The sequence below is a fragment of the Salmo trutta genome, chromosome 18, assembly GCF_901001165.1.
Source record: "Salmo trutta chromosome 18, fSalTru1.1, whole genome shotgun sequence".
Classification (NCBI taxonomy): domain Eukaryota; kingdom Metazoa; phylum Chordata; class Actinopteri; order Salmoniformes; family Salmonidae; genus Salmo; species Salmo trutta.
This window is the reverse complement of record NC_042974.1, coordinates 52,340,665-52,353,875: the sequence shown is the minus strand read 5'-3', so window position 1 is coordinate 52,353,875 and position 13,211 is coordinate 52,340,665. Positions and strand designations below refer to the sequence as shown.

At 44.1% G+C, this 13,211-nt stretch overlaps 1 protein-coding gene across 4 annotated transcripts in view; it reads left to right on the top strand.

The window, feature by feature from the left end:
- Window positions 1-13,211, top strand: part of LOC115153505 (RNA binding protein fox-1 homolog 3) — a 735,146-nt gene that overhangs the window by 562,800 nt on the left and 159,135 nt on the right. The window lies entirely within an intron of this gene.

Genomic DNA, 13,211 nt, shown 5'->3' with positions numbered 1-13,211 from the left:
TAAATGACCTGCTAGAACGAGGATAAATCAGACAAGGCCTAGCCCAGGGAATGTATGAGTTCCGCTTGCTAGATAATACAGAAAGTGACCTGGCAGGCCCACGCACCCTCTGTATTTTATTCCCTCCCTTCATTCCTACGTCTACCCTCCCTTCCTTCTCCCTTCGTCTCATTTTTATCTAAGGCATTTTGCCTCCCTCTTTTACTCCCTCCATCCATTCCCACCTGTCCCTTATCCTCTCCTCTTTCTCTCTTTCCATTCTCTAATGGTGTATCCTGATTTCCATCCTGTTCTGCTTCCCTCCTCTTTTATTTCACTCCCCCATCTCTACCCATCCTCCCCTCTTCTCTTCATCATCAGCCCTCTCTTTTTCCCCCTCTCTCCCTCTCTTTTCTTCTCTAGATTTTTCTGTCACTCTCTATCTTCCTCACTTTTTCTTCTTACTAACGCTTGTTATTTCTCTCTTGATCTCACTAGTTTTCTGACCCCCCCCCCCCCCCCCCCCCCCCCCCCACACACACACACACACACTCTCTGGTGAAAGCACCAGCACAACTGCAGAAAATGACTGTTCTTCTCCTACAAAGAAAGCACTTTTGTAAATTGAGGCCCAGAGAAAAAATGCTTATACATTCAGGGAAAAAGTTATACTGTACTTTTTTTTCTCTGTTCAGAACCTCCTCTTCTCTCAGATAAATCACAGGCACTCGTTTTGCCGAAATGCTAATGTTGGTGTTGCGGTGTGTGTGTGTGTGTGCGTGCGTGCGCGCGTATGCGTGTGTGTGTGAGATATATTGCGGCCGACAATGGGGAGAACTAAAGCAGAACGAGGAGGATTGAGAAATGCATTTCTGTGACGTCAAAATGTAAAAAGGTGCTGGAGCGAGTCCTTCGCACTGCATGAACTCGCATAAAGATTGAACAGACTCTTTTTCTTTCTTATTTTTTCTGTTCTTTCTGATGTATTTTTTCAGCAGCAGTGTCTTCAGAAAAGGAAAGGGGAAAGTGAAATACAGAGCACCAGAGAGAGAGAGAGATACAGAGAAAAACAAAGGCCGGGTGAAGAGGAGGATGAGCATGATCAAATGTGTGTATGCATGTGCAGTCATGTGTGTGTGTGTGTGCGTGCCCATGTAAAAAAATGAAAGAAAGAAATTGACGAGGATGAGAAGTGAGAGAGAACAAAGAATAGAGTGATGAGGGGCCGACGTCTGTGATGGACCCGTGTCTTGCTCCTCTCTCCTGCTTTCTGCTCAGATGATGGATGCTTTGCTAACAGATTTGCTGAACGTTAAAGGCTCCATCCTCTACGCTCCTCAGGGAGGCTGGGCAGCCCTTGCAGTCCAGGGAAGGGGCTCCATCCTAGGCTTCTACTCCGGCAGCAAGCCCCTGAAGTCAACTCCCCTGAATGAAATACTGCCGTGTCAGGCCCTCTATTACTGCTCAGTGCCGAGAGGAGAGACTCCACCGCTACCACGGCTACCAGAGTAGCCCAGCCGCAGCCCACAGCAACCAATGCATAGATACATTAAAGCGAGATGTAAATTATTAACAATGAAAGCTACAGATGTAGGATCTTAATTTGAGCCAGTTTGCTACAGCAGGAAAATGATTCTGCATCAAAGGAAATGTGAATTAATGGAACATTTTTTGTTGGGGTTGATATGTTTTTTATGAGTGCAAATCAAGGCCGACATTTTATAGTGGAAATTACAAGCTTTAGAAGCCATTTTAAGCCTTGAATACACTACACGTATACATTTCCTGCTGTGCATGAAAATTCTCAGTAACAAAAGAGTGATCAAATTAACATCTGTACACACCAAAAAAAGATTATTGTGCTCGTAACCATAGCGGATCCATTTCTGTTGCTATATGGAAGCTTTTTTTGAGGGTTCTATGAAGAACAATGCTAATAAGGTTCTAATTGGAACCTTTATGGTGCTATAAAGAACCCTTTCCTAAGGTTCTATAAAGAACAAAAGGATCTATATAGCACCAAAGAAGAGTTCCTGTAACGGTTGTCGTCGGATAAAGCGGACCAAGACGCAGCGGGGAAATGTGCACTCATCTTCTTTTTTATTTAGTTGGCAAAGAAGGTGAACCAAAAATAAACACGTACACAAAAAGAAACAACGACGAATAACAGTCCTGTAAGGCTTGCCGCTATACACATAAACAATCTCCCACAAAACACAAACAAAACACATACCTATATATAGGACTCTCAGAGGCAACTAAAAACACCTGCGTCCAATTGAGAGTCCAATACCCAATTACCTAGACATAGAAATACTAAACTAGAGAGAACATAGAAATACAAAAAACATTGAACATAACCCAAAACCCGGAAATAATAAATCAAACACCCTTCTAAAAAAAACACCACCACTAACCACATAAAACAAATACCCTCTGCCACGTCCTGACCAAACTACAATACAAATAACCCCTATTACTGGTCAGGACGTGACAGTTCCGCTACGGTTATAACCCTTTTGGAATCTAAATAGAATCGTTTTCATGGTTCTTTTTAGAAATGTTATGGATCGTGATTCTATGAAGAATGTACCTCAATTTCAAAGGTTCTTTGTAGATCTTTTGAAGGAACCATACAGGTTTTCTTTATAGATGGTTATTGTTCAGATTCTGTAAGCATTATTATTGTTGTTTTATTTGACAAGTTGAATCAGGTGTGCTAGCTATGCAAAGGCTGGTGGTCCCTGAGGAGAGAATTGAGTAACAGTGATTTAGTCAACTGTTCTCAATTGACACAAGGCCATTCATGAGTCTTTCACAAGACACTGTAACTGGCCATCCATATTTAATATTTAATGGCATAACACAACAGATTAGATCAACTGGAATGACACTCTCGCTCACGGTTGCACAAAAAGAGCTTTGAATGAGCTGCTGCCCCTACATTTGAATTATTACTAAAAGAGGAAAGAACCCTTTCTGAACTGCAAAGAACCATTGAAGGGCTCAAAGGGTTATTTGAGTCATTATTGTTCCACATAGAACCTTTACCAAAGAACCCTTGAACTCTCTTTTCTTAGAGTGTAGATGTAAGGTTGTGTCTGTCCCAGATAGTGTCCGAGTTTGTGCACGCTGCTTGACTATCCACAGTTGTGTGTGTGTGTGTGTGTGTGTGTGTGTGTGTGTGTGTGTGTGTGTGTGTGGGTGCGTGCGTGCGTGCGTTTCTAAACACACAGTAACAAGGCCCTGGAGGTGGGCTATTACTTTCTACTCTGTAATGAGTCTTTAGACGATAAAAAACACATATCACGCACACACACACACACACACATACACACCACACATCCCGAGCTAATTTACTTCCAATTAGATTTAGCATTATTTCCTAATAACCCAATTTGAGGAGGGTAATCATATGTTACACTCCTGCGCTAATGTAATCTACACAGTGTGGGGTCAAACTCAATTTGGTTTAGTCAGATGGGAGAAATAAGACTGTACATTCCCTCTGATGGTAGGACAGGTTAGGACGGTTCATCTGTATAAAAACTCTCACTGCGGTTGGTTGGGTAATGTGGTACACTGTAAAATATCCTGTTGTTACAGTAAAAAAAAAGGTAGCATGAATTCCAAGGAAATGTTTGTTTAACATTACTGTAAAGTAGGGTGTGTATGTGTGTGTGCAGAGATGGGAAAAAATATACATCTAAAAGTATCTTGTTACAAACACAAATTACCCAAAAGAGAGTGTTTTTGGTTTTACTATCCTTGTGGATACCAGAAGTCCTCACAAGGACAGTAAAACAAGGAACTTTGTGGAGACATTTCGATGTTGCCCATAAGGAAAAAGGCTATTCTAGGCTTAGAGGTTAGGTTTAGGGTTACAATTAGGGAATTATATTTGCTTTAAAAATAGGATTTAAAATGAGAATCAATTGTTTGGTCCCCTCGAGGATAGTAAAACATACGTGTGTGTGACATGCACCTGAAATGTTGCTTCCAGTATTTCAGGAGTTTTGGTATTGTTTTATGAATGTGTGATGTCATTCTCACGTATGGTCTCTGACACTTATGTTTTATTCCTTAGAGTCTAAGAGGCTGGTTTCTGACTGGTCCAGCCTGTTTCATTACTTAGAGTCTAAGAGGCTGGTTTCTGACTGGTCCAGCCTATTTCATTACTTAGAGTCTAAGAGGCTGGTTTCTGACTGGTCAATCCTGTTTTATTCCTTAGCGTCTAAGAGGCTGGTTTCTGACTGGTCCAGCCTGTTTCATTACTTAGAGTCTAAGAGGCTGGTTTCTGACTGGTCCAGCCTGTTTCATTACTTAGAGTCTAAGAGGCTGGTTTCTGACTGGTCCAGCCTGTTTCATTACTTAGAGTCTAAGAGGCTGGTTTCTGACTGGTCCACCCTGTTTCATTCCCTAGAGTCTAAGAGGCTGGTTTCTGACTGGTCCAGCATGTTTCATTACTTAGAGTCTAAGAGGCTGGTTTCTGACTGGTCAATCCTGTTTCATTACTTAGAGTCTAAGAGGCTGGTTTCTGACTGGTCCAGCCTGTTTAATTACTTAGAGTCTAAGAGGCTGGTTTCTGACTGGTCCAACCTGTTTCATTCCTTAGAGTCTAAGAGGCTGGTTTCTGACTGGTCGAGCCTGTTTCATTACTTAGAGTCTAAGAGGCTGGTTTCTGACTGGTCCAGCCTGTTTCATTACTTAGAGTCTAAGAGGCTGGTTTCTGACTGGTCCAGCCTGTTTCATTACTTAGAGTCTAGGAGGCTAGTTTCTGACTGGTCCAGCCTATTTCATTACTTAGAGTCTAAGAGGCTGGTTTCTGACTGGTCCACCCTGTTTCATTCCTTAGAGTCTAAGAGGCTGGTTTCTGACTGGTCCAGCCTGTTTCATTACTTAGAGTCTAAGAGGCTGGTTTCTGACTGGTCCAGCCTGTTTCATTACTTAGAGTCTAAGAGGCTGGTTTCTGACTGGTCCAGCCTGTTTCATTCCTTAGAGTCTAAGAGGCTGGTTTCTGACTGGTCCAGCCTGTTTCATTCCTTAGAGTCTAAGAGGCTGGTTTCTGACTGGTCCACCCTGTTTCATTACTTAGAGGCTAAGAGGCTGGTTTCTGACTGGTCCAGCCTGTTTCATTACTTAGAGTCTAAGAGTCTGGTTTCTGACTGGTCCACCCTGTTTCATTCCTTAGAGTCTAAGAGGCTGGTTTCTGACTGGTCCAGCATGTTTCATTACTTAGAGTCTAAGAGGCTGGTTTCTGACTGGTCAATCCTGTTTCATTACTTAGAGTCTAAGAGGCTGGTTTCTGACTGGTCCAGCCTGTTTAATTACTTAGAGTCTAAGAGGCTGGTTTCTGACTGGTCCAACCTGTTTCATTCCTTAGAGTCTAAGAGGCTGGTTTCTGACTGGTCGAGCCTGTTTCATTACTTAGAGTCTAAGTGGCTGATTTCTGACTGGTCCAGCCTGTTTCATTACTTAGAGTCTAAGAGGCTGGTTTCTGACTGGTCCAGCCTGTTTCATTATTTAGAGTCTAAGAGGCTAGTTTCTGACTGGTCCAGCCTATTTCATTACTTAGAGTCTAAGAGGCTGGTTTTTGACTGGTCCAGCCTGTTTCATTCCTTAGAGTCTAAGAGGCTGGTTTCTGACTGGTCCAACCTGTTTCATTACTTAGAGTCTAAGAGGCTGGTTTCTGACTGGTCCAGCCTGTTTCATTACTTAGAGTCTAAGAGGCTGGTTTCTGACTGGTCCAGCATGTTTCATTCCTTAGAGTCTAAGAGGCTGGTTTCTGACTGGTCCAGCATGTTTCATTACTTCGAGTCTAAGAGGCTGGTTTCTGACTGGTCAATCCTGTTTCATTACTTAGAGTCTAAGAGGCTGGTTTCTGACTGGTCCAACCTGTTTCATTCCTTAGAGTCTAAGAGGCTGGTTTCTGACTGGTCGAGCCTGTTTCATTACTTAGAGTCTAAGAGGCTGGTTTCTGACTGGTCCAGCCTGTTTCATTACTTAGAGTCTAAGAGGCTGGTTTCTGACTGGTCCAGCCTGTTTCATTACTTAGAGTCTAAGAGGCTAGTTTCTGACTGGTCCAGCCTATTTCATTACTTAGAGTCTAAGAGGCTGGTTTCTGACTGGTCGAGCCTGTTTCATTCCTTAGAGTCTAAGAGGCTGGTTTCTGACTGGTCGAGCCTGTTTCATTACTTAGAGTCTAAGAGGCTGGTTTCTGACTGGTCCAGCCTGTTTCATTACTTAGAGTCTAAGAGGCTGGTTTCTGACTGGTCCAGCCTGTTTCATTACTTAGAGTCTAAGAGGCTGGTTTCTGACTGGTCCAGCCTGTTTCATTACTTAGAGTCTAAGAAACTGGTTTCTGACTGGTCCAGCCTGTTTCATTACTTAGAGTCTAAGAGGCTGGTTTCTGACTGGTCCACCCTGTTTCATTCCTTAGAGTCTAAGAGGCTGGTTTCTGACTGGTCCACCCTGTTTTATTCCTTAGCGTCTAAGAGGCTGGTTTCTGACTGGTCCAGCCTGTTTCATTACTTAGAGTCTAAGAGGCTGGTTTCTGACTGGTCCAGCCTGTTTCATTACTTAGAGTCTAAGAGGCTGGTTTCTGACTGATCCACCCTGTTTCATTACTTAGAGTCTAAGATGTTGGTGGGTGCTAAGCTGACATATGGAATTGTTTTAAGATGATCATACTATGGATCATTTAGCTATTTGATTTAGATTTTTAGGACCCCTTTAGGTATCAAAAACATATTTAAAAAAATGATTTGATAAAATATAGATTTTTGCCTTTACTACTAAAGCCCATAGAAACACATTGAAAAACACATTCAGAAAAGGCAAACTGTCAAAATATACAGTGTAATCGGAAAGTATTCAGACCCCTTGACTTTTTCCACATTTTGTTACGTTACAGCCTTATTATAAAATGGATTAAAAATATATATATTCTCATCAATCTACACACTATACCCCATGATGACAAACGCTAAAACACGTTTTTAGAAATGTTTGCAAATGTATTACAAATAAGAACAGAAATATCGTAATTACATAAGTATTCATTGAGCTCAGTTGCATCCTGTTTCCATTGATCATCCTTGAGATGTTTCTACAACTTGATTTGAGTCCACCTGTGGTAAATTCAATTGATTGGACATGATTTGGAAAGGCACACACCTGTCTATATAAGGTCCCACAGTTGACAGTGCATGTCAGAGCAAAAACCAAGCCATGAGATCAAATCACCCACCACCCCCCCGCCAACCCCTCTTTTACGCCACTGCTACTCTCTGTTCATCATATATACATACTCACTTTAACCATATCTACATGTACATACTACCTCAATCAGCCTGACTAACCAGTGTCTGCATGTAGCCTCGCTACTTTTATAGCCTCGCTACTGTATATAGCCTGTCTTTTTACTGTTGTTTTATTTCTTTACCTATTGTTCACCTAACACCTTTTTTGCACTATTGGTTAGAGCCTGTAAGTAAGCATTTCACTGTAAAGTCTACACCTGTTGTATTCGGCGCACGTGACAAATAAACTTTCATTTGATTTGGTTAGTTGATTCTTAAAATTCCTACCCATCTTGTTGGATAGAGAAAGAGGGCGCGCAAGATTCAAGATCCAGTGTGGGTGTGTGAGAGAGAACCCAGCTAGAACCGTTGGTTCTGTGGAAGTTGCGGTTCATTGAACATTTCATTTCATTTCCTTGAAAGCTTTCCTGGAATGTTTCATTAACCCTCTGAGAAAGGAAATGATAGGTCATGGAAATTACAGGTTATTTGAAGGGAATTAAAATGTTGTTTTATTCGTTGAATTACTTATTTATTTTGACGCGGCATCAGTGAGATTCAAACCTTCTGTTCTCTATACCTACGCCACAGCGCCACCAGGATGGAGCTAGCATGCCATGTGGTCTGACATATACAAAAGCCATTTTGTGCTAGCTGGGTAGTTATCCTGTGAGTGTGAATGATGTGAAGTGCTTAGTGAGAATGTTTTCTGCCGTGCCACGTTGAACCTTGCAGGTCCTTACCCCCGGTTCCAGCCTCACTGTGAACCCATGGTGTGGGTGCATGCGTGCGTGGTTGTGTGTGTGTGTGTGTGTGTGTGTGTGTGTGTGTGTGTGTGTGTGTGTGTGTGTGTGTGTGTGTGTGTGTGTGTGTGTGTGTGTGTGTGTGTGTGTGTGTGTGTGTGTGTGTGTGTGTGTGTGCGTGCATTCACGTGTGCGTATAGACGCCTGTGTGTGTGCATGAAGCTGTGTGAAGCCCCGGTGTGAACCCTGGTGTTTCAGCTCTATCACAGACATTTGCTGACGGGAGGTTTTGTAAAGGTTGATGGAGCGTCGCGGGTGTTCTGGAGCCTTCCTAGCACGTTGAATCACCACTCATCTCATCCACACACACTCCATTGAGCATCGCCATCACACACACGCTTTTACCCCTTTTTTTTAAATCTCCTCCTTTTTCCTCTCCCACTCTGTGTTAGGTCTGAGTCAGGACAGGCTTTGGCTATGGTCTTCAATGGATACAAATCAAGCTGGACCTTCACTTTTCCTCTAAATAATCATCACATTTTAGCCTATGCAAAGTTATAGGGTGGCCTTGAAACAATGCTGCTTTAACACCTTAAAGCTAGTGCATATATACTAAACTCAGCAAAAAAAGAAATGTCCTCTTACTGTCAACTGCGTTTATTTTCAGCAAACTTAACGTGTAAGTATTTGTTTGAACATAACAAGATTCAACAACTGAGACATAAACTGGTTAAGTTCCACAAACATGTGACTAACAGAAATGGAATAAGGTGTCCCTGAACAAAGGGGGGGATCAAAATCAAAAGTAACTCTCAGTATCTGGTGTTGCCACCAGCTGCACTAAGTACTGCAGTGCATCTCCTCCTCATGGACTGCACCAGATTTGCCAGTTCTTGCTGTGAGATGTTACCCCACTCTTCCACTAAGGCACCTGCAAGTTCCCGGACATTTCTGGGGGGAATGGCCCTAGTCCTCACCCTCCGATCCAACAGGTCCCAGACGTGCTAAATGGGATTGAGATCCGGGCTCTTCGCTGGCCATGGCAGAACACTGACACTCCTGTCTTGCAGGAAATCACGCACAGAACGAGCAGTATGGCTGGTGGCATTGTCATGCTGGAGGGTCATGTCAGGATGATTCTGCAGGAGGCGTACCACATGAGGGAGGAGGATGTCTTCCCTGTAACGCACAGCATTGAGATTGCTTGCAATGACAACAAGCTCAATCAGATGATGCTGTGACACACCGCCCCAGACCATGACGGACCGTCCACCTCCAAATCGATCCCGCTCCAGAGTACAGGCTTCGGTGTAACGCTCGTTCTTCCGACGATAAACTCACTCCTGGTGAGGCAAAACAGCGACTCATCAGTGAAGAGCACTTTCTGCCAGTCCTGTCTGGTCCAGCGACGGTGGGTTTGTGCCCATAGGCAACGCTGTTGCCGGTGATGTCTGGTGAGGACCTGCCTTACAACAGGCCTACAAGCCCTCAGTCCAGCCTCTCTCAGCCTATTGCGGACAGTCTGAGCACTGATGGAGGGATTGTGCATTCCTGGTGTAACTCGGGCACTTGTACCTGTCCCGCAGGTGTGATGTTCGGATGTACTGATCCTCTGCAGGTGTTGTTACACATGGTCTGCCACTGCGAGGACGATCAGCTGTCCGTCCTGTCTCCCTGTAGCGCTGTCTTAGTCTCACAGTACGGACATTGCAATTTATTGCCCTGGCCACATCTGCAGTCCTCATGCCTCCTTGCAGCATGCCTAAGGCACATTCACGCAGATGAGCAGGGCCCCTGGGCATCATTCTTTTGGTGTTTTTCAGAGTCAGTAGAAAGGCCTCTTTAGTGTCCTAAGTTTTCATAACTGTGACCTTAATTGCCTACCATCTGTAAGCTGTTAGTGTCTTAACGTCCGTTCCACAGGTGCATGCTCATTAATTGTTTATGGTTCTTTGAACAAGCATGGGAAACAGTGTTTAAACCCTTTACAATGAAGATCTGTGAAGTTATTCAGATTTTTACGAATTATCTTTGAAAGACAGGGTGCTGAAAAAGGGACGTTTCTTTTTTTGCTGAGTTTATAAGTAAAGCAGAATTAAGGATGTTCTGTACAGTTCTATGAAAATATATCATGATATGTACACCTACCTCCAGCCGTCCACCCCTCCACCCCTCCTCTCCCTGCTCTTAGCCCCAGCACAAGGCCCTGTTCTTGGGCTGCTGTGTGATCAAGCTGCCAGAGGACGGAGCTGGCTATCCTGCTGCAGTGGTGATAGAGTGTAGTTCAAAGTCTGGAGGGATTGCGACCAAAGATATCCATACGGTCCTTTTTTTCACAATGAGGGCGTTTCCAAAAACACACTATTCTCTAAGTAGTGCACTACTTTTGAAAAGGGCTCTGGTCAAAAATTGTGCACTAAATAGGGAAGGGGGTGTCATTTGGGAAGCAGACTATGTCTGCCTTAGGACAGTGTTTCCCAACCCTGGTCCTTGGGTACCCCCAACATTACACAGTTTCGTTGTAGCCTTGACAAACACACCTCATTCAACTCATTGAGGGCTTGATTAGTTGAATCAGGTGTGCTTGTCCAGGGTTAAAATACAAATGTGTACTGTTGGGGGTACTCGAGGACCAAGGTTACAATACAAATGTGTACTGTTGGGGGTACTCTAGGACCAGAGTTACAATACAAATGTGTACTGTTGGGGGTACTCGAGGACCAGAGTTACAATACAAATGTGTACTGTTGGGGGTACTCGAGGACCAGAGTTACAATACAAATGTGTACTGTTGGGGGTACTCGAGGACCAGAGTTACAATAAAAATGTGTACTGTTGGGGGTACTCGAGGACCAGAGTTACAATACAAATGTGTACTGTTGGGGGTACTCGAGGACCAGAGTTACAATACAAATGTGTACTGTTGGGGGTACTCGAGGACCAGAGTTACAATACAAATGTGTACTGTTGGGGGTACTCGAGGACCAGGGTTACAATAAAAATGTGTACTGTTGGGGGTACTCGAGGACCAGGGTTACAATAAAAATGTGTACTGTTGGGGGTACTCGAGGACCAGGGTTGGGAAACAATGCCTTAGGAAATCTATGCCTGGAATTAACAAAGAACCTTTTGAATTCTCATATGTGGGCGAGTGCCTTTTCATCTATTTAAACTGTTTGAGATTGTGAGCGTGAGAGTGAGCGAGCGAGAGAGAGACAACAGACCATCTCGAACTGAAGAAAGTATAAGTGAGTGGCATTCCACCTTGCCGAGGACAAGCACCTCAGGGGCAGAGCAGAGAAGGAGAATGCCTAATATCTTACAGTAGAGTACAGCACCATGTACACCCTGTCAAGTATCATCATGCCTCTCCATACCTTTGATTCCACTCAACTATTCTCTTTTACCATAACCAGCTGGGTCTCTGCCTGCTGCTTCCCTCACCGCTGTGTTTTAAAGTGACTTTCCTGCAGAGTGAAGTCAACCTACCACCTCTGTCTTTTGCATACGAGCTGGCCTCTCTTCCTGCTATGTGCGGCCGCAGCTCTCATCTCTTAGTAATGTGGGTACTTTTTGTTGTATCTGTGTTGCACTGTATTTTATTACAGCAATTGACTCCCACTTTGCTGAGACACACACTCACACATTCAGATACACACAGACGCACGCACCTGCAAGCATACACACAGTCACTCCTCCCTTTTTCCTCCACTTTCTCTTTCCCTCTCATCCCACCTCTCTCTCCTCCTTCCTACCTCCCCTTTCTCCCTCTCTCATGCTTTGCATTGTGTCAATAAACAGGAGAGTATATGTCATGAGAAAAAAAAACAATAAATATTTCAATAAGTTCAAACTGCTTTGAAGTTAAGGCTCCATGCCTTTGATGCCTCAGTGTCACAGGTATTTTAAGTCCAGGTACTAGTTCAAAAAGTAAATAAATAAATACAAACTTTACCCAGTGAACTTTCTGGAGACAAGGCAAGGACAAGATCAATAGGGAATATGATAATGACCCAACAAAAAACATGGTTGTAATTTCCATGGATTAATATGAAAATAATTTGGGATGATCTTTCTGCTATTGATGTGTTACATGGTAATATAAAACATAAACGTGCATAAAGAAAATGTGCCTCTTTTTAATAAGATGAGTTTTTTCCAGTGTATTTAAAAGTAGAAGAAGGTGATATTGAAAGAGCGCAGTTGGTTTGAAGCGAAGCATGACTGATATGTGTGATACCATATAAACCCATTATGCATTATACAACAGGGATGCACAACAATTACACACACGCTCACTACCACCGTGTGTGACAGCCCATCGGAGTAATATTGGTAAATAATGAAACGTTATAAGCTAGATTGGATATTACAGTGCCATTCAATCAGCCCCGTGTCTGTCTGTGTCCGCCCTTGGACTGCACCGTAATTGTAATCATGTAGAAAATGAAGAGGGATGAAACTGCATGTAATAATGCTGCCATACAGTACTAGGTGACTGGGTCTGTTCCTTCCTCTATCACCTTCAAAAGTTTCTCTCTATTTTAGATTGTTGTTAGAGGGTGTGTATGTGAATGGGAGAAAGAAAGAGAGGGGAAGAAACTAAAGGAGAGGGAAAAATCCTTGTTTGAACCAGCCTTACAATTCTCTCTGCTTTTTGTATCCCCCTCCACTCCTCTTCCCTCTCCTCTCGGCCCTCTCTCTCCCTCCACTCCTCTTCCCTCTCCTCTCGGCCCTCTCTCCCCCTCCACTCCTCTTCCCTCTCCTCTCGGCCCTTTCTCCCCCTCCACTCCTCTTCCCTCTCCTCTCGGCCCTCTCTCTCCCTCCACTCCTCTTCCCTCTCCTCTCGGCCCTCTCTCTCCCTCCACTCCTCTTCCCTCTCCTCTCGGCCTTTCTCTCCCTCCACTCCTCTTCCCTCTCCTCTCGGCCCTCTCTCTCCCTCCACTCCTCTTCCCTCTCCTCTCGGCCCTCTCTCTCCCTCCACTCCTCTTCCCTCTCCTCTCGGCCTTTCTCTCCCTCCACTCCTCTTCCCTCTCCTCTCGGCCCTCTCTCTCCCTCCACTCCTCTTCCCTCTCCTCTCGGCCCTCTCTCTCCCTCCACTCCTCTTCCCTCTCCTCTCGGCCCTCTCTCTCCCTCCATTCCTCTTCCCTCTCCTCTTGAACCTCTCTCTCCCTCCACTCCTCTTCCC